This window comes from Sphaeramia orbicularis, chromosome 3 (assembly GCF_902148855.1).
Source record: "Sphaeramia orbicularis chromosome 3, fSphaOr1.1, whole genome shotgun sequence".
Taxonomy (NCBI): domain Eukaryota; kingdom Metazoa; phylum Chordata; class Actinopteri; order Kurtiformes; family Apogonidae; genus Sphaeramia; species Sphaeramia orbicularis.
The window spans coordinates 48,897,918-48,919,574 of NC_043959.1; the positions used below are offsets into that span (position 1 = coordinate 48,897,918).

The 21,657-nt window shown below is 35.9% G+C and overlaps 1 protein-coding gene across 6 annotated transcripts in view; it reads left to right on the forward strand.

The window, feature by feature from the left end:
• Nucleotides 1-8,626: 8,626 nt before the first annotated feature.
• The window catches only part of tead1b (TEA domain family member 1b), a 55,053-nt gene continuing 42,022 nt past the window's right edge, over nt 8,627-21,657 (forward strand). For 2 of the 6 annotated variants that reach the window (XM_030125615.1, XM_030125638.1), the window contains exon 1: nt 8,970-9,335. The gene's annotated coding sequence lies outside the window, so the exon portion shown is untranslated. Of the gene's footprint in view, nt 8,790-8,967; nt 9,336-21,657 lie in introns of those variants that run through there. The other 4 variants (XM_030125607.1, XM_030125601.1, XM_030125623.1 and 1 more) reach the window with 4 other exon arrangements.

A 21,657-nucleotide genomic window follows, 5' to 3' on the forward strand; every position in this document is an offset into this window, starting at 1 on the left:
TTGTATGGTAATACTGTAGATTAACATTGAACAGAAACAGTGTGGAAAACATTTCTATTGAAGTAAGTGTTTACATATGACTTGGGAAAAAATAAATAAATAAATGAGTAATCGGAGCATTTTTGGTAAATGAGCAACAACAGTCACGGCCAAATGTTTTGGCAGTGAAACAAATTTTGTTTTGGATGCTTGAAGTTTATTCCCCCCATTTTTCTGAGATGCATTGTAGACCAATTATCAAGATTTTTATGGGAAAATAAATTATATTTATGCAAAGTGTCAGTTTGTGTCATCGTCAAAACTTTTGGCCACGACTGCAGACTCAAACTGCAATTGCAAACTGCTGTAAGATAAGACTTTATTGATCCCACAGTGGGGAAATTCAAGATATTTGAAACAATAACCTGATCACAAACTAAACCACTTGCATGGGTCTGCTGGCATTTATATCTGTTAAGATATTTCACACTATATTTCACACATTTCCAGAAGACTTGAAGCTGTATATAATGAGCACCTTTTGTATATTACTCTGTAAAACTGTTTTGATATTTAAAAGCAAAATATTATTTTATTTACATCTATTTCTACCTTGAAGTTTATTATTGTGGAGAATTGTGTCTAAATGTAATTGTGTTTCATTGTACAATAAAGGAATTCAGTTCAATTCAATTCAATTTAATGATCACAATCACTATGCAGCCCTATGTCTAATATACTCTGTAATAATATGCAGATTTATCCAATTAAAATAATTTACTTAAATGTCAAAATGTAATGTGTTGATATTTATATGCATTTCAAAAACATTTTAGATTATTAAATTTATGGTAAATTACATATATACATGTATATGTGAAAAAGAAATCGACAAAAGAAAAAAAAGAAATACACATTACATCTTTGTATCACCTTTCTGTTGTTATTATCTACTGTATGCTCATGATTTGTGTCTTGTAATTGCGTTAAATAAAGAATTTGCAAGGAAAACTTACCCAGATACAGTGGATGAAATGCTGTGGAGCTGTGCTGATTATGGTGTAGACTCCCCCTCCTCTATTCATTTAGTTGTAAGTGGTCCTCTAGTCCTTCTCCTATCTCTAAATAAAGCACATTAGTGCGCTTGGCCGAGCAGTCGAAGCACAGAGCCAGGGAAGCACCTGGCCTTCCACGACTATCTGATTAGAGGCAGGCCAGACTAAACCAGACCAGGCCAGGCAGGGCAGATCTGGACTAAAACGAACTAAACCAGGCTAATTCTATTGCACCGTGGCCTCTTTTAAAGGCTTCAAGCAGCTGGTTCAAAACAAAGACCTCCAGTCTCTTATCAGTCCAGGAGTCAGGTATGAGGACTCGCACGTCTGCATCGGAGAAACTAAAGCTTCACTGGTTCAGAACAGCTGATTTGTGCTCTCTGAAGCATGACTTTAAAGATTAAGCTGTTATTATCTTTAGTGTCACAAAAAGGGAGAGTCCTCTGACATTTTTACCTCAAATGAAAATAGCTTGAACAGTGAATGTGACAAAAAAAAAACTGGAGACATTAGTGAGAGAGTTGTACGTGGAAAAAAAATGACAAAGGGGTTTTGAGTATTGAGTCTTTTTTTTAAATCTGGTGAGAATTCTGAATTAGAGGTTCAAAAGATGCTCTGTATGCTATTAACACAATAGAGATTGTACATTATGCATCTGTGATGTGATGAATAATGAAGAGAAAGAAAAAAAAAAAAACATATTAAAACATTTTTTTAGGTTTATGCATTAAGAACCTGAGACGTTTGATACCAGCATTTGAAAACCAATCAATTTGTCATTTGTTTGGGATAATAATACATTAAATAGAATGAAAAAAACACTCGTACTACTTACACTATACTTACTATATGTACACTTATAGACACACAAGCAGGCTGAAACTGTGTAAACCCAAGGTCACATCTTAAAAGTTGTATCATGACCCTCATTAGTTACTCACCAACCTGCCCCTGATCAAGTCCAGATTAAAGATTCACCTGTTTAGACTGGCTTTTAACCCTTAGCACTGAGACACTATTAGGTTTTAATCTGTGGTCTCTTTTATCACTGTCTGTTGTGTCCTATTGCTTTATGCATATTTATGGTACTTGATTAACCTGTTTCTACCTTATAATTACCTCTGCCAGGAGGTATAGTGATCACTTTGCTTTGTGTGTTTGTGTGCATACGTGTTTGTTTGTTTGTTGGCAAGATAACTCAAAAAGTTAAGGGTGGATTTTCAGGAAATTTTCAGGAAATGTTGATACTGGCACAAGGAAGAAATTATTACATTTTGGTGGTGATGGGGGAGCGGAGGTCTGCGCTCTCCAAGTGCTTTTCTTGTTTAACCCTTTCATGCATACTGGTCACTACAGCGGACAGTTATTCTATATCTGTTCTCTTGTATATTCATGGGTTTTGTTATTTTAGTTCCAAATCAGCCAACATAGTGGATGCTTATGCATCATCCCATACACTGTAATTCAGACCATTACTGTAACTTTCCTGTTCTTGATAAACCTGATCTGCAGTAACATGTTTCAGTGTAAATCAATTGTTATTTGTTAGAATTTTTTTTAAAAATTTATTTATTTTTGCATATTATCTCCATGAACAGAGTAATAATTAGTATTAGAATATATTAAAATGTGAGAAAACGTCAGATTTTATTTCATTGTTTTAATATCAATTTCTGATATTGGGTTTTAAACACGTTTCTTTACTTCAAAAATTAAACGCATAGACATTTTTGTAACTCCATGAAAAAAACAACTTGATCACATTGTTTTTTTTTTTTTGTCATGCCTATGGAGGAATAAAAACACTCAAGAAAAAAATCTTAACTAAGGTTCTCATAATTAATGCATGAAAGGGTTAATCATGCTTTTAGATGTAAAGCACTTTGGGCTTCTTTATGTTGTTGTAAAGTGCTATAGAAATAAATTTGGATTTGATTTGAATTTTGATTTATTTAGTAAAATTCATGTTGGTGATTGAAATTTTTTCAACTTGATGCAGCCTGATGAGTGAACAGAAAACATATGCTATTACTGGATTGTTTCTCACTGACATGGAGGCTGTTTTAAAGCATGGTCAGTTCCATTAGCCTATTTTTGCTCAGTTTGGTTAAAAAAATGAACATTTTTGAGCAAAATGTCCAGACACTGAAAAGTGTAAGCACAGTGCTGGAGGGTTTGATTCAGGTCCAGGTTTCATTTCATGATGGTTTTGGGGCAGTGACACCATCGGAGGAGATGCACAAATACATCACAGTCTGTTTACAGCTTCACACCAACATGTCCTACAGAAAAAAAACAACAGGGTGATTTAGAACACACAATACACACATACAGAAGTTATAATTAGGACTTTTCTGTAATCTTTCTTAAACTGGGTTTTCCAGCCAGTTGTTGTCTGTTTCATTCATGCATAAGTAGTTTTACATTAATTCATTTCTGTTTTGTTTTCATTTAGTTTCACTGTTAAAGCTTCGATTATTAAAGTTTCCACATTGTACAAATCTGTTTTATTCTCGTAGTGTGAAATATTAACACTGGGAGAAAATAAGGCTCTATTTTGTTTTATTCGTGTTGCATTGCTTTGTGTTTTTAAAGATAATGTGTGTGTTTTCAGGTAAAATTCAAACAAGTTTTTTTGTTAGTTTTAGTGTTATTCCTTGTTGACTGTAATCACCCTATGAGCTGCAGTGTTGTTTGCTGAACCTCCTTTCACTCTAAAATATCAAAATATTGTCAAATGTAATGCACGTACAGAGCCTTAAACACCTGTCTCTGTTACATTTGGTGAAATTTTCTCACATTCATTCACTCATTCATTCATCCTCACTTTATTTCCCACCTGCGCAACTCCTCCGACTGCACCTCTCCCAGATCACACCCTTTTTCATAACATTAAAGTTGCTGTGCATGAACATGGGCATCATTCAGGGGCTTTGGCTACCACCATGTCCGTCACATGGAGGATTTATGAAACACAAAAACTGCACAGGTGACTCAGAGATAAGAACACGAGGAAGTCCTATAGCCATACTCTAATCTAAAAAACCCAGCCTTTCCTGAATGATCAACACTGAAGAGTATCTTATGAAGCATTTTCTGATGAAACAGACTATGTACTAGGATTTCTGCTGTTCAATGACACATTAAACAGATTCATCTACAGCAAAATTAAAGATTTGGATTAGTTATGTACACTGGTATGCTTCAGAGATCACTGCAGTTACAGAAGGTTCATGAAGCATACAGAAACTGCTCATCTTGAAAAGCAGCAACAACTCACTGCAGATGACGAAAGCCACTTTTTGATGATTACTAATTTGTTATTAGGGGAAGAACCAAACCCAGGAGAAAAGAGAAAGTGCATAAAGTGACTATCTTACAATTTATGAAAAAAACCCCAAAAACAGTCAGCACAGAATAATTGTGATACGATCCTTCATATAGAATAACATTTAAATCATATGCTTCTTTGTGTTTGTCTGGCAGTGAAACGTGCAGAGACAGGTGTTAAAAGGTGTTGATGGATGTCAGAGGGGCACTCGTTCATCTTCATAGATCCCTTTCTTTTGAAGGATCGGTGTCAAAACACTGGCTTGTAATGGATGACTTGTTCAGACAGGACCACAGTTGTGTCTTTGGCTGGATTTTATGTCTTTTACGGCTCCAACTTGCCCTTAAATCTGCTATCTGTACATTTCTGAAAGGTGGTGAAAACGCTGAACACACACACAGGAGGTCCTTGAACAGCAGACTTACACCTGAAATAGTGGAGTGTAGAATAGTAAACACTTTAATTTATGTTTTTAAAGCACATATTCAACAGAAAACATAAGAGGACACTTCTAATGTTAGTTTGCATAGAAAATTAGGTATTTGTTGTTGAAGTAGATGTTAAAGTGTAGTATATCACAGTTGAAAGAAGCTCATTGGAAATAATATAAATAAACATAATAATCTGTGTTCTCAATATGTGGCTGTTTAAGGCAGACAGACTATGTTTGGTGAATAAAAATGGACTCTTTGCAAAGTTTCTCCACTCCTGATCTGCTTGTACATCTGCTTTCAACACTCCTCTTTTCTCCTGTTTGATTATGACCAAACCCCTGGAGCAGGCTGATGCCTTTAAGGACTGTGGGAAATACCCAAATCTTCTACCAATCACATCATGTATTGTTTATGCGGCTTAGTAGTCATAAATGTGAGAATTATTTCATGCCTAAATGAAGGTTTGTTCAAAGTTTTGATGATGTACATGCTTTGATTGCAAACGAAAAAAAAAAAAAAAAAGTATTATAAATTCATACATTACATTATTGAACCAATTATTTTGTGTCAGAATGTAATTTTCCTCTCACCCCACTGATAATATTAACAAAATAAATCACTTTCCAAGTTCTTCCTGGTTTGGGTAGAGATTGGATTTAATGTAAATAGAGATCCTATTATACTTAAGAGCCATTTATTTTGAGAGCAGATGTGGTTTAATGTGTGGTGGATGTTGAGACTTTACTGTGTTGTATTTTAAACATTCAAGAGAGGCAAGGAAAGCCAAAAGTTATTTGGACAAAAACAATTACATATGAAATAATGTATTTTAAGTATGTGAAATACACAAATACAGTACATTAGCATATTTAATTTTAAATTACATGTTTTTTACCTGCCCAAGTCACAAAACTAAAAGTTTAAAACACATGTTGTACACACATCTTACTTAATCAGAAACATTCCACACTAATTCTACACAAAAAATGACTTTCCTAGAGTAGAGTATGGAGCCAGGAAAGAGCTATACAGTTTTGAATAAATCAAGGATTTTAGTTCTTTCCTCACTTCTTTTTTCTCATAGAACTGTGTATAAATATTGGAATCAGGACTTTATTAATTACACACTGGCTCCATATGAGGCTATCATTTACAAAATATGCAGTTTTTAGTTTTCATACTTAACAGAAAAGCTGATATAATAATGATGGATTGTAATTGAAGAAAGCAGTTATCTGATGATATCATCCATACCATCCAGGAAACTTGGACACTATTTTTGACTTTATTAGAAGTGGGCAAACTTTGACAGTGACAAAAACTTTAAAAAATATACTTATTAGTGGGCTAAATAAATGAATCTGGAGTACTAGGCATCAAGGTTTGTGTAATTTATCAATAAAACTTACAATACACTGGACATCACATTTACTAAGGTGAGGTGATAATGATAATAACTAGGATATCATTTCTATATGATATTGCACTAATTTCCTTTGGTGATCAAACTGCATTAAAAGTGAAAGGCATAATGTTTGCATCATGATAAATAATATCAACTCATGAATATCTTCATCGTGATGGCAGTTTAGATAATATTGTCCAGTTTTTAAACTAACAATGAAAATGCCACATAATTGTAGGTGCAATTGTAAACTATTCTACTGGTCCACAAGTAAAATACCTCCAAAAAAAAAAAAAAAAAAGGAGTGAAACCTTCCAAAGTTTGAGTAACTTATAAAGAAAAAAATAATAAAAAAATGCTGGTTGGCCATAGTTTCCAAGATATAGTCTTGGGTCAAAATGTGAAATTGTGAGAATTTATGACAGCATAGGTTTTACTCATAAGGAATGTCAGAGCAACAGATCTATTCCAAACACTGTCTGCACACCACAATACAGTCACTTTTGAGGTTTTTTCTAGTAGAAGATTTATTAATCTATTGCATAAAACCAATACATATAAGGAATAATAATATCTGGAATTTTGACTTGTGGAACTAATAAAGGAAGATCTTATCTTATCTTATCTTTACATTTGATCATACAAAGAAAAAAAAATCAACCATCCACCACTTTTGTAATTTATTTTTCAGTTTGTAAGGTTTAGCACAACTAATCTCTGAGGCAAATAATTTCTGATGTTTTTCACCCTCAAAGTCAATAATTCCAGTCAGGAAGCTAACAGGAGATATTAATGAATCCAAAGTCTGCTGTCGAACTGATCTGGGTGTTTGTTAAATGCCTTCAGAATTAAAGAAGTGAAACTTTCCCAAATTTGAGCTGTTGTTTCCAAGATATGTGCATATGTATGTGTATGTGTATGATGATGGTGTCTGAAATGTCAATATCTGTGCTTTTTTTTAATACTGTTCCATAATCCACTGAAACCGCATTGGAGACTGTTTAATGGAATTGCCCACTGTGGGATGAACAAATCTATCTATCTATCTATCTATCTATCTATCTATCTATCTATCTATCTATCTATCTATCTATCTATCTATCTATCTATCTATCTATCTATCTATCTAATACAGTCTTGGGTCAACATGTGAAATTCAGTTAAATAAATTATTTTAAAAACATAGATTAATTCTAATAACACTTTATCATATGCATTGAAAACATCCATTAGCTAGCACTTTTGTCATTTGTTTTCCAACTCATTAACCCTCCGGTATCCCGTCCAGCAAGGCCCTTACAAAGCACCAAGTGTGCCTTTTTCGCAGACTTGTGGAATAATGTAAAAAAAAAAATAAAAAAATAAAAATCATGCAGTTGTTTTTAATTCTTTTACACTTTTTTTCTATTTCCTCAACTTGAGCTGTAAAAAAAACAAAAACAAATACTCAATAATTGTCACATTTTTTAACCCTTTAAATGCCGTGTTTGTAATGTAAACAAACTTTTTTTTTTTTTGGACGCAAAAAACAAACAAACAAAAAATTATATATTTTTTCGATATACTACATAAAAAGTGGATTGATTTATTCATCCTGGCATATGTCAATGATTAACAGCAACACTGGTTAATTTGCATTATTATTTTTGGAGCTGGGTCAAATGTTCAAAAATACTAGCATCTGTCACCAAGTGTGTGTAAAATGCACACCTATAAATCAAACTATTAAATATTATATATTGATTTATTTTTCTGCTCTAACTTGATTTTATTTTTGTAAATCAAGGTCAGCCCTAATCATACATATCAAATGGAAGAAATGGTGTGTTTTAGGCACACTTGGGAGACAGATGCTAGTCTTGTAATTTTCTTTTGTTTACAATGTGCAAATTTTAGTTGGTGGCCAGAATTTTAAAGATCATGCAAAAATGAACAACTTTTGAATTCTAACCTTATTTAAATTGTGAAAAATAATATGAAGTTTTTTTAAAACAAAGTGCAAAGTGTGCCTAAAAGGCGCACTCGGATACCGGAGGGTTAAAGTATGTAAGATTGACCACATTAAATCTCAGACGCAGGTTATTTGTAGTGTTAGTCTCCCTCTAAATTAGAAATTCCATCTGGGAAGCTAATAGAGATATTAAAAATGGACACACATTATAAAGTCTGATGTCAAACTGGTCTGGGTGTTGGTTTGTTCCTCTGTGGATCTTCCTGTTTTCGGAGTTCCGGAGCGTCCCTGAAGGCTCCAGTTCCCGGGATGTCGGTGGGCCCTCCCCGCCCCTGCCCCTGCCCCCGCCCCCACCGCTGCCCAGGCAGGCGGCCGCTGCTGCTGCTGGGGCTCGAGCTCGGGATGACGCCACCTCTCGCTCCGCCCCGGCGCAAACTCGCTCTTTGCGTTCATTTCATTCCTCTTCTCATTCCGAGCATTCTTCGCATCTCTGACAGTGCGCGAAGCGATTCACCTACACCTTCCTGGCTGGCCCAGAAACACCAGAATAACTTGATATAGTATGAAAAATACCCAATAACATCACATTTACCAAAAAAAAAGGGACATTTTTATATGAGATATCAATAACGAGGTAAGTTTCAATGGTAGTTGCGGACTGTGTCTGTTGGTGAGGTTGAGTTTATAAATATAATATTAAAGCTACACTGGGATTCTAATGGAGGTGTTTATGAGTGTGAAGTAACGTTAGGTCGGTGTTTCCATAGCTCTGGTACATGGCCGGCTCTGGTCGCTGTTGCAACAGGGTGCTGACTTTGAACACTCTGTTGTAGCCTGTGCTTTGACATAGCGAAAATCTTTGACATTTTTTACATTTTTGGAAAAGAAGCCGAATCATACGCCCCTATAAAAGCCTCCGATGCCGTATTCCCTGAGTCAGACCTTTAGGAGCTCCCAGTGGGATTCAGGATGAACTAAAATCACACTGAACGAATAACACATTTTTTGGACAAGATGACGGTTGAAAACGTTGCTGTTTTCCTCTCCGTAGTTGTCGGCTCAGCCTGGAGTTGTTGGACATTTCACCGGAGCATTTTCGGACCACCTCGACAACCGACTGGAGAGACTTGTTGCTTCAACGCGTTCGACCGTGCATTTTTGCTCGACATACAAGTTTTTTGTAAGTATTTTCCATGTTTTTTTTTCTGTATTTATTTACTTGCTCTCCATGTTGTTACTGTAACTCCCAACACAACCGACTGAACCGGAGGGAAAGGTTAGCCAAAACTCCTCGGGGTGGATTTAAAACTACTCTTTCTGGTTAACTTACGTGCAAATAAACCGACACATTTATCGAAAACACTGATAAAAATCAAGCTTAATGTGTTTTTAATGTTGTGGCCGCTTTGTAAAAGTCTCATTAAAGGGGTATCAGACCTCTGTTAGCTAAAAGTCTTTGGTTATCGATCAGCTCCAAGGAGGAAAACTAGGTTAAATTGATGTTTACGATTTAAAAAAAAAAAAAAAAAAGTACATTAATCTCACAGAATATGAGCTGGAAATAACAGTATCCCAAAAACACGCAGGAGTAATTCTGCTTAAATTATCCACTGGAGCTTTTTATTTGGAGTCTCCTTCATTGTTTTCCTTTCCTTCCTCTGGTTTGGGAAATGCCTGCTCAGCTAAAACTCAAGTCTCCTGATCACAGAGCAGCTGTGGCAGCCATCCCTGTGTGTCACAAAGTTTTACCCCGTTTCCTTGCAATGATTTCATCCCCATAACACAGGGAAATCCATAGCAGATGGGAGGACTCGAATAAAAGCCAAATACTTTCATTAGCTGCAGTAAATTAGCTTGAAAAGTGGGTGTAAACCATGTTGCACCAAACACTGAAAGATCCCCTCTTTAGTGCCAGACTTTGGTTTACCTCTCTGACAATTTGCAGAACATTTGCTGTTTTAAGTTGTCAGATTTGGTTTGCTTAGAACAAACAGCCCGATCAAGTCATCGGGCCACAGTTTACACAGCTCAGATATGCCACAGCCAGTGTGTCTTAACCTTTATTATGTCTGCAGAGCCTTTTAATTTTCATTACACGTTATTTATTGTGTCCTGAGTTCTCCGGTTGGGCCTTTCATTATGTCTGTCAGCTTTACTTCACTGAAAGTTGGTGTTTAATAAGCTGATCAATCATACGGTGGAACAAAAACAGACTTGCTAAAGCTTTAAAATCAACTTCCCATCACTTACTGCTGCAAGTATTCGCCGCAGCAGCTACAGGTTCTTACCTCTTTAGTGACTGGTTGTGTCAACTATTCTGCTGTCATAATTTATAATATACCATTTGAGTCATTTAATAATTGCTCATAATTTGAAGTAACTTGATCCAGACATTTAAACAGGATTAATTTCACTTAATTAACATGAAGTGGTTGTTAGCGTCTACTGAAAACAGTTTAAACTCAGTCAGGCGTCACCTCAGACATGTCACGGAATAAAGCTGCTTGCTGGGAAGGAAAAAAAAAAACAAGGGGAAAAAATACATGCATTGTTTTTTTGCTTATGCAACCAGTGGACCTGTTGGACAGAAGCCTGCTTAACATTTGTGAAAGAATAGGATGCAGTCTTTGTTTGACTTCACTTTTGAAGCAGTTAGCTCCTAAACTCTTTAGAGGCTCTGAAGCTTGTCGACGGAGCATTATTCAATGCATTAAGGATAAACCGTCATTTGTTTTGCATAATGTGGACGTGGTGACTCTCCCAGCTGTGTTTATCTGTCTGTCATCTTACTTGTAGTTGTTATTTTCACATTAATAAAACTATATAATTAGTATTGAAAAATAATAGCAATATTATTAACATTGACTTATTTAACCAACTTTTTTCCACATGACCAATGCAGATAAATATCTTAAATTGAGGCCCATGCTGTTGTGGATAGCCTGTCTCATAGGTAACATTGAGCTTTTAATGCATTGTTATTGTCAGGTTTTATTTTATCACGTAGCCTTGTTGAGGATTGAGGGCAGGACTACTGACAATGTGATTTGCTCAGTGTGAAGTGTGGACACAATAATGTGCTTTGTGAATCACTGAGTGTTTCTTTTGGATCAAAGCGCAACTCTTCCTCTTCTCCAGTCATCGGAACTTGTTTTAGGGTAATGGTTATTGATTTGCAGAAAACAATATTTCTGTCAGTGTTTTGTCTAAATTGTCATCTGTAACAAAACTGGTGAAATATCTAGCCTTGTTTTTATTTTTACACAGTAAAGATTTAATGCCTGTCACCAGTGTGAAGGTCTTGTGAGCTGAACATCACATGGTGTTGGTAACTATTATCTAATCATATTCATTTTCAGATTTTAGAATAACCCCTATTGTCTTATTTTTCACAGCATAAAGGCATATAGTATCCATACAGAGATGAAGTAGAAACAGATACTGCTGGATGAAAAACTGATGGATCTGTGTGTTTTTTCAAACTAACTTGGTTTGTTTTTAGTATTTTTAATGCCTTTACTTTGTTTGTAAATTTCTACTGTGATGTTTTGGCTAAGTTAGCTGATTTTTAGTTGAATATTAATCTATGCTCTGTCACGCACTGCAGGTAATACGGATGTTTTGTAGAAAAAAAAAGTCGGTGGCTTCCTTATTTTGCTGGAGATGCAGAAAAAGTTATACATTTGAAAAACAAACGTAGTCTTAATTTTCTGTGGTTGTGTTTTCATCACCCTTTCACCCTTAGATAAAATGATAGGATTTTTGGATAGGTCCATTCATGGGCTGTATTTTTGATACCATAAACTAGGAGTGTGACAAAATATCTTATGATGGATTATCGATGTGCTCTTGTCACATATCATTTAAAAAATATATACATATATTAAAATATAACCGCTATAGACTTCTTTCATCGTTCCTCCTTAGTGATTCGAGTCACTGTTTTACATGTCATCCAGGGGGCGCTCCTCATGCAAGTGGCCGAAAATTGGGCTGAAGTCACAGAAGAAGAAAAAACAAGCAACGGCGCTAATATGGTGAACTCGAGTGTTGAAGTTAAACTAGAAGATGAAAAGTATGACCAAAAGTGTGGACTCACTTTGGTTTTCATAGTGGATAGGAAGTAGCCTAACAACTGTCTCACAAAAATATGATACATGGGCGGCACAACAAACATTCACAGCCACCTATTTTATTTTTATGTTTCTACTTAAAAGATTTGATCGACTTGAGAGACATGAGATGTTGTGTTTTCTGAATGAGTTTAAAATAATGTCACTGTTTGTCAGACACCAAAAAAAATCTGGTTTTCAGTTAGGTTGCACTTAAACAGTGTCATTGTTTTTGCACTATTGCTGTTTGTACTCTGGTTAAATTATACTGCAGAATATTAACTATGAAATTTTTTTTTGGTTTGTTTGTTTTGTTTCACCCCTATAAACACACGGCTATATCGTAGGTTATTAATATATATATTAATATATTGATAATTGCAGTATCGCCATATCGAGATGGTGTCGTTATTGTGAGCCATATCTATTGTATCATATCCTATCGTATCATATCGTGAGGGACCCTGAAATTCCCAGCCGTACCGTAAACAGTGTAGACCTTTGTATTTGTTGTATTAAAGACAGGAATCCACACCATTGATGTATAGACATATACCTGATAACCTGGTGGGAGTGGTGTCTTTGAGGACAGAGTATCAAGGTTCAGTGAATAGTTTGATACAGGAATGCACAAACATCAGCCACACATTGTTAAATAAAATGACCATTCAATGATTGCAGTTGCTGATATTTATCTTTGTTTTGTTTTCCATCTAAGATAATGTAATGAAGGTTTTAAACATTTTAATGACTTAAATGGATAAAAAAATTACCACAACAAATAAACATTGGCTATTGACCAAAGTGTTCTTTTGTACATTATTCTTGGCCCAGGATTTCACAGTTGATGCGTCCCTTGTTCAATGAGTATGAAAAATATGAGTCCTAGAGAAATGCATCAGTACATAGGTTGCAAAACCTGCATCATTCTATAGAACTCCTGGTAAATAAGACAATAATTGAAGTTTATCTATGTTGTACTGATTGTTGTATTAAACATCGTTTCCCTAAATTTGCATGACTGACTTTGCACTCCTTTAGTCACAAAAACAGGGTGACGATGGGCTGAGAGACTTTTAGTATTATATTAATATTTCATAATCACTGCTTCCCTAGAATCATGTCTTTTACTGTCACAAACCTGTTGAACAGCTATGAGAACATTTTGGACTGGCATACTAAAAAACACTCTCCGTATCAGCAAAACACCTAATGAGAGAATGTCTTTTGGAAAAATAACATTCATCCCTTCAGTTGAGTTCATAGACTGGAATCAATGTCAAGGAGCACTGAAGCTGCTCTGGAGGTATGTGGTGGCCCAGAGTCTTACTAACACGTTTTTTTGTTGGTTCTTCCTTTAATTAGTCACTCATCTGTTTGTGTAGGAAGTTTGATGTTAGCCATAAAGTCTTGTGCTTCTTAAAGCAGCATATAGATTTCATCACTCGGGCCTTCTTGGAAATTTTGTTCGCTACAACGTAAAATTATGCAGTCCACCAGGGTTGTTTAAAGAATGAGTATAGTCGGTGGATGGATGTAAAGGCGACATTTGGGTTCAGCACTCACAAAGAGACAACAAAGTTAGGCTACTGCTGCATGGAATTCCCATTCCCACAATGCATTTCTTGACAAAATTTCTGAAAAGGCCCAAGTGACGTTTTGGTTTGTTATGTAAACAAGTGGACTGTGTTTATGATGGAGTCATGCTAGAGCTGCAACCGATTAATCGACTAGTCAATGCAAAATGTCCCAATTCGATTAATCGACTCAAATTGATTGAAGGGAGATATTCTATTGCAGTTTTCCTGAATTGAAGCTTCTTTGTTCGTCACAATAAGCGACCATGTGAAACACAACAGTGGAACCAATGTTTAACAGCAGAGAAATGAAGGAAACAAAGCTTTGATTCAGGAGAATTGTGGTTGAATGATTTTTTTGGATCACTTTGAGTCAATTAATCGGTTGCAGCTCTAGAGTCGCTCTAGAGTCGTCTTCGAAGTTGTTCACCGTGAGGGAAGTGATTCAGGTGCGTAAGCACGGAAAGACTAATGGATTAGTGATAATTAGGATATCACTAGGGTTTCACAAATCTTAAAAAAATTGTGACGCAAGTCATATGCTGCTTTAACGAAGAGGCATACTTTCTGTTTCCTTAGTGGTAAGAGCTTGTGAAATATCTCATGGGAATGTGAATGCATTATGTGTCCCACATTTTAATTGAAATGATAATATGCAGTGTTATTTTTGTTATGAAAATTCAGGGCTAGGAAAATATCTGTGATCTGTAATTGAATCTGGGCTCATAGTCATTAATTGTGTAATTAGATGTGATGTGTGGCAGGGGTAGAATTACAAAACATCAGCACGCTTTAAAAAGAGGACACTCCTGCAGGCGTTGAGGCTGTGTGTGCCCTGAGGTAAACCCTGGTCTAGAAAGGGAATTTTAGAGTATGCACTGCTGCTCAGCAGTTTGAGCAGGGCCCAGTGAGGCCAGCCCAGAGTGCCACCAAAAAGGAAAAGCTGGCACAAAGCCACTGACGTCATCTAAGTAAATCTGCTTCAGTACTGGAGCCATAAAATGACTGCCAGCTACCGAATGCACTTTGGCCCTGTCAGCCACCTTAGTAAGTGCAATGATTTTTTTCTTCTTCTGTATACTTATGACAGACCGATGTAAGACACGCTGTGTTAAGGAACACATGCTGCTCATTCATTCAGTTAGGGCTGGCCAATCTGGACAAAATAGAATATGAAGATCTAATGTTTGAGACTCACCAACCACCATCTGAATCACAGTTTTTTTCATCTCTTGGTTAATGTCAGCTACTGACTACAATTTTTCTCTTAGGTTTCTGAAGGGCGTGCGCTGTGGTCTGATGACTTTTTTGTTTGACGTATGAAACACTTTAGCATAATTTTAGGATTTGGCATTATTGCAAAATTTAGATTACCACAAATAGAAACCTGAAAAAAATAAATTTTCCCAACTGCTCATCTAACTATTCTTACCACAATCTCATAATGAACCAAAATATTTCAATTTTTCACATCACATGATGATAATAACAATAATTGCTAGTTTGGCAAAGTGTCTGAATTGTGAAATGAGATTTTGTGCATATCACAGTGCTGCAGCTGCTGTAGAACAATTAATTCTTTAATTCTTCACTGTCTGAAATCGTCATTTCATCACAACATGTGCAAACTCCTACAGGTAAAAGAATTTACTTTTACTGCAGACAGACTTGGTATTTAAGTTTCAGTCAGGGCTGATAAGTTTGTTGTTGATATTTTGGTTGTTTAGCTTGAAGTTGTATCACAATGATCATTTATTTGGAAATAACATAAACATGAGGTGTTTATTTGACTCATCTGTGATTGTGGAAAAGTGATAAGACCATATAAGTTTACCTGTTTACTTTATCTCATTACCTCTCATGTGTGTAATATTACAGACATTGATATTATTTTACATATTGGTAATTTTTGTTGTTCCCTGTATGTATGCAATAAACTAGACAAACTTTTCTTTTAATTAATATAGACGAGTCATAATTCAACACCCTTTCTAAAATACTGTAGTGACTCTGTTACTTGGCCCATTTAATATGAACACCAGCTTAGTTGTAAAGTTTGGACTGCTCTGCTACGTATTATTTCTTTATTAAATGACAATCTGCGTGATTCCTCTGAAATGTAGATCATATGTCAAATTATGGTCGTCCACAATATAAGATCATAGACAGCACAGCCTGTCTAGTGGTAAGTTTTACATTAAGTGCCACATGATGGAGCTTCTCCGACCCTTTGAAGCCAGACCACTTTAATATTATTGCCTTATAATTTTTGCCATATGAGAAAAGAACCATTTAGACGACATAATGTTTCAACCACTCTTTATTGGAGTTATTGGGCAGCCGGAGCGGCACTTTGTCTTCCAATATGAGACATACACTTATTTGAATAAAAAGACAAATAAATGAGCTTCCTTATGGTCAGACATGTGAAAAGTAATATATACTCCACGAATCATTAGATGAGTCAGTTTCTGAAACCACTATAAACACTGTTAGTTCTTAACCACAGTGAAAGCAGGAAATCTAGGCTTCAACAACTTCCTTTCTCAGTGCTGGCCATAGTGGCAGTGCTCAGCTTCCCACTAGTGAAAGGAAACCCATGGAACAAAGGCACACAGTCACTTCATTTACTGAAACTGTGTATAATTTGTGGCCTGTATTCAAATGTGGGTTATTCAGTCTCTTTGGCACTGTATTCCCCAGTCAGTGTAATAAATTCCCAGCAGACCTTTCATCAATGGTTGCAGTTTTTGTTATCATGGCTGACACAGATCAGGCAGGCTCTCTGTGCCCTGAAGGTGCCCTGGATTCAGTCGAGGCACAGATAGACTGCCGGGTAAGCTCCCAACATTAATATGCAGGCTGTGCCCAGTAAATTAGTTTGGAATCCTAGCCGGGACAGAGAGAACGATAGCGGCATTGTCCGAACTTTACTCTGTGTAGGCTGATTAACAGGCCCAAATACTAGGCTCTCAGCAAAATGCAACATGGGTAACAAAATTACACCAACAACAGAGGTTATTTTTGCTATTCCATTATTGATGTGTTTATTATCTCACACATAATGGCAAAAATCTGATAAAGTAACAAGGGTACACTTCAGTATATTCAAATACTGTTAGCTTATCGAAAGTAAATTTTAACTTGGTGTAAATAACACAATACTGTGCGTGTAAAGTTTATAGTTTAGATAATGCAATGTTTGTGTGTGTGTATCGGATATTCAAAGTTGTCAATTTCTGATCCTTGGTAGAAAATATCCATTACATTCAATCCAATTCACTTTATTTCTTAGTAAAGACTGTATATTGTGTTAAATTACTAAGAACCTGCATATTTATCTTACCTTATTTACAGAAAACAACTGCAGATTCATTGTATTCTTCTGTCTCTGGTTAACAGTTGTCATGTAACAGCATGCTTTCTTTTAGCTTAACAGGCAAAAATAATGGATCAGTTATTTGATTACATAGGCCTACATAAAGTGTATTTGTAGTTCTGTGTTCACAGACATTGGAGTAAAAGCATAATATCTGTAATTATGTTAGCCATAGACCAAAAAAATAATAATTACAGTAAGGTCTCATCTTATCCTCAGCTGCTGTAAAATCCACTGGACAGATTCTTTCACCTGAGTGGCTATATGCATTTCTAAAAGTATTTTTTTAAGTATATATGTGGGACCTGCCTGTAGTCATTTGCACAATATAGTCAGTTTATTCCTAATAGAAAGGAAGAAAAATCAATCTTTCTATGCTTTGTTAAATTGAACCAGCTGTAGCAGCGCATCTAAGGGTCTTAAGAGGATGTTTTATGACAGGTGGTTGTAGTGTGATACACAGTAGTTGCCAAAAGGAAAAAGGAGAGGAAAAGAAGGATAAGCACACAGACATAAGTATATAAGGGGATAAATGATGCCTGGAGACGAAGAAGAAGAAAAGAGATAAAAGTCAGTGTGAATTGGCAGAGCCAAATGCAAATGGTGGCCTTCATGCTCATCACTGTGATTTGTTTTTTCATGCCCATCCGCACGCGTCCTGAATGAGGCAGCAGCCAGCCCTCAGCCTGTTCTGCTCTCATAACTGTCAGGAGATCCTTTATCTGACGGACCTTTATTTACAGCTTTAATTTCCTGAGCTTTATGTGTTCCGCTCACACTCCACACCAGACTGACACGTTGTAAGGAATGCACTGCAAATTTTTGATGGGCAAACATCCTCTGAGCTTTCATTACATTTCATGTTTGAATGGAACATTGTAATTTTTATATGTTTGGGTTTTACCGGCAGAACAGGGAGCTCTGTTTAGATGAAGAGATTTTTTTCTACCTCTTTGATTTTTTTCATCTTTTGTTTGGAATGGAGGACCTCGCTGACATATGTGATGTTGTCCAGGTCATGTCGTTGCTACCTGTTTCTCCGTCTGAAGAAGGTAGAGAGAGCTGCTTTGACAGAACCTGTAAATCAATCCTGTTCTCTGGCAAACAAAGATTGATCCCATGGTGGCCTGACGGTTGCTGGGCGGTGGGATCCAGGTCGCAGATTTGAGTGGGATGATATCAGACAGATTCACGGCACCCAAGCCTGCTGGTTCAAAGAGGCATGAAATAAACACTAGGCCATTGCCAATAACAGAAGCAGCATAAGTACGCTTTCTAGCCTCTCCAGTGGACCTTCGGAAATTGGTATCGAAAACCTTGTTTATTCATTCATCTGAAATCCAGAGCTGTAGAATTAGTCATGAAACCCAAAGCATAGCCCAATAGAGAATCAATAGTTGTGAAATTCGATCATAGATTAAAACTCTACACACACATACACACACACACACACACACACACACACACATATATATAATTGCAGTTATCAAAATGTTCATGTCTTTAATGGAACTGCTGCAGCTTAAGCATGTGACTAAAACGAAATCTTCACGACCTTAGCTGTTTTGCTTATTTTAATTATTTGATTGTTTAATTGTAAATATTTTCAGTATGCTTGACCTTTACCTTGACTGGTAAATGTTTGTACATTTAAAAAAAGAACATTTCTGAGGATTTCAGGTTGTGTTTATAGACCATGTTTACAGCAAACATGCAAAAATAATTAACCACACAAAGATATGCTGTCTTCATTTCATCAACATCCAGAGGTAATTAATTTGTTTCATTGACAGACGCTACATGGAATTTCTGTCCTTTCTGTGGTTGTCACTGTACACAGTCAGCTGCATGTTGTTCAAAATGACATTGCTTTTATAATTATGCAAAGGCCAGAATACGTCTTTGCAACATGCTGAAAATGTTGAGTTTTGAAATCACATGGTAATTATAGTTTTACACACTGTGGCCTTAACTACTGTGGGCCATTATGGGGTGCACAAAAGTCATTCACAGAATCATTATTGCACCCTCTGAGATAGCGGCACAAAAGAACCCCACATGGAAAATTACATTTGAGACCTCTCATCTGCTATTTCATTACCTTGCTCTGTCTGATGGGTGAAATGGGTTCTCTTAATTTAAGGAGCTGGATTCCAGCTTGGTGAGTGGTTTATGTAATCTCACGGTAAGTGTAATTTCCCATAATGCCATGTCACAGCTACTACTCTGCTTAGCTACCGCATTCACTATTGGCCATCTTCACCTTACATCTTACAAATAAGACCATTTCTATGGTGTACACCCAGCAAAGACAGAAGTATGCAATTATCTGTAAGCCACAAGTGTTTTTGTGGGTGACATTCATACCTTCTTCTGTCAGACCTAATTAGTTCTCAGATTCAAAGGCACTAAGAGACTGTCTTCATTGACACCTCTGCTAGGTTATTCACACATTTGACATGGCAGAAGCATCCAGTGATGCCACAGAATGCAAAGGAACCAATCGCTCAGAAGAACTATGACTTCTATTTCTCTATGCATAAGTACAACTCGATAAACCTTACTCTCACAACAAATTTATAGTTTAATCAAAGATGGACTTCTTGTATAATAATGATATTATTAAAGAGGAAAAGGACTGCAAACACAATTTTTTTAATGCTAACACTCATTTCTTCCTTAATTTATCCTATTCCACAGTAAATACAGAACAAACACAGCAATTTTGACAGAGTAAACTATAAATAGGTAATCTACAAATACATGCAACACACTGAACACCCAAAATGTATTTATCCATATATGTATTCATTTTCATATGTTCATGGTGCATGTATTACAGTTATTTTAGCGTCTTATCATACATGTTGGTACTTGTTCAGAATGGAAAATTTGATCATTTTTTTCCCCCATCAATAATATCACAACATAAAATAAAATTTTATGCATTTCTTAGTTACTAATGTGTAGCCTAATATTGTAATTTCTTAGAGCATTTATTCACTGGTTATTATAAACAATGTGTATTCATCCTGCTTTGCCCTAGATTTGTTGGTTAGATTAGATCACAAATACAGGAAATCCTTCCAGGTGCAAAATCCTGTGTTCTAAATGGGTTTAAAAAATGGATTTGTGCCACACATCTTGTTGTGAGATGCACATTTATCTCATATTTGTTGCTTTAACATTGTGAATTAGATGGTGAAACTTTAGCAGTGTTGGCTTTTGCTGTGTTGTCACATTTGCTGTGTTATTTGCATTGCTTGACTTGTTTCATTTTCTCTCAGGTAATGATAAGCATCCTGAAGACAAATTTGATCTCATATTAGAAAAATCTCTGTAGTGGAAGAGAAATATTGATGGTTGTCTGGTGCAGAGTGAAAAACAAAACAAATGCAGTGATCAGTTCACTCGAAAACTCTTCTTTTTATCTCTGAGAGCTTCTTGACTTTTTGAGTTATACTTTTCACTCTGGTATTTTTGCATCAGCGCCCTCTTTTTTGCTTATTGTTCTCAGATGTTAAATTATTTAAGTTATTCTCAGGTGTAATTACCATTCTTCACTTCAGACATTTCAACTGTTTTAACATTTTTGCAGCTCAGTTATTTTCTAATTTAAAAATAAAATGTTGAAATGTTTTCTGCTAAATTCCACTCCTGTTACATACTGCTGTCACATCCTAACCTGCTCCAGTTTCTGTTTACAGGAGATAGTTATACATGTGCTGTAAAACTGTTTTAAAATATTCCAATAGTTAACTTTTAGAATAAGAAAAAGGTGAAGTATGCTGGTTTAAAAATGTCCTGTATTTAACATTTTATTGCTGCTTCTCGTTGCCTCCTTGGTTTGCAAATTTAAAATTAATAAAGTCTGAATTCCACTGAAATAAAGTAAACAGGATACTTAAATGTCAGAGTCCAGATTAAATAGAATGAACTCTTTCTGTTAAATGAGGCATTTTAAAGCGAAAAAAAGAAAATGAAATGCCATGTTATTCTCACTGATCTCCGACAGAAAAGGTCCTCGCAACATCCTGCCTTCCATTTAATTACCAAGGTTTTTACTTTTGTGGCTTGTCATCTTAAATATGGCCTTAATTAAGGCCTGACTGTCCTTCTTGTACAGAACTATTTTTCATGCCCACCTGTAAAGCGTAAGTCAGTTTTGTGTTTGCGTTGATAGATTGTGGTTCTAGCAAACATAAACAGTGAGGCCTTCGAGCTTCAGAATGTAGGAGACTTACATATTGCATCTGTGTTTAAACTTAAGCAAAGCAATACAGATTTTCAAAGGATTATTGATACAGTTCTTACATTAGCCTAGTCCAAATTCCTTGGCTGGTATATTTGACAGGTTCAGAACAAGGTAAAGTACACACCTTCTTCACTCAAAAAGAAGTACAGATGCTTATGTAAAAAAATAATCTGGTGAAG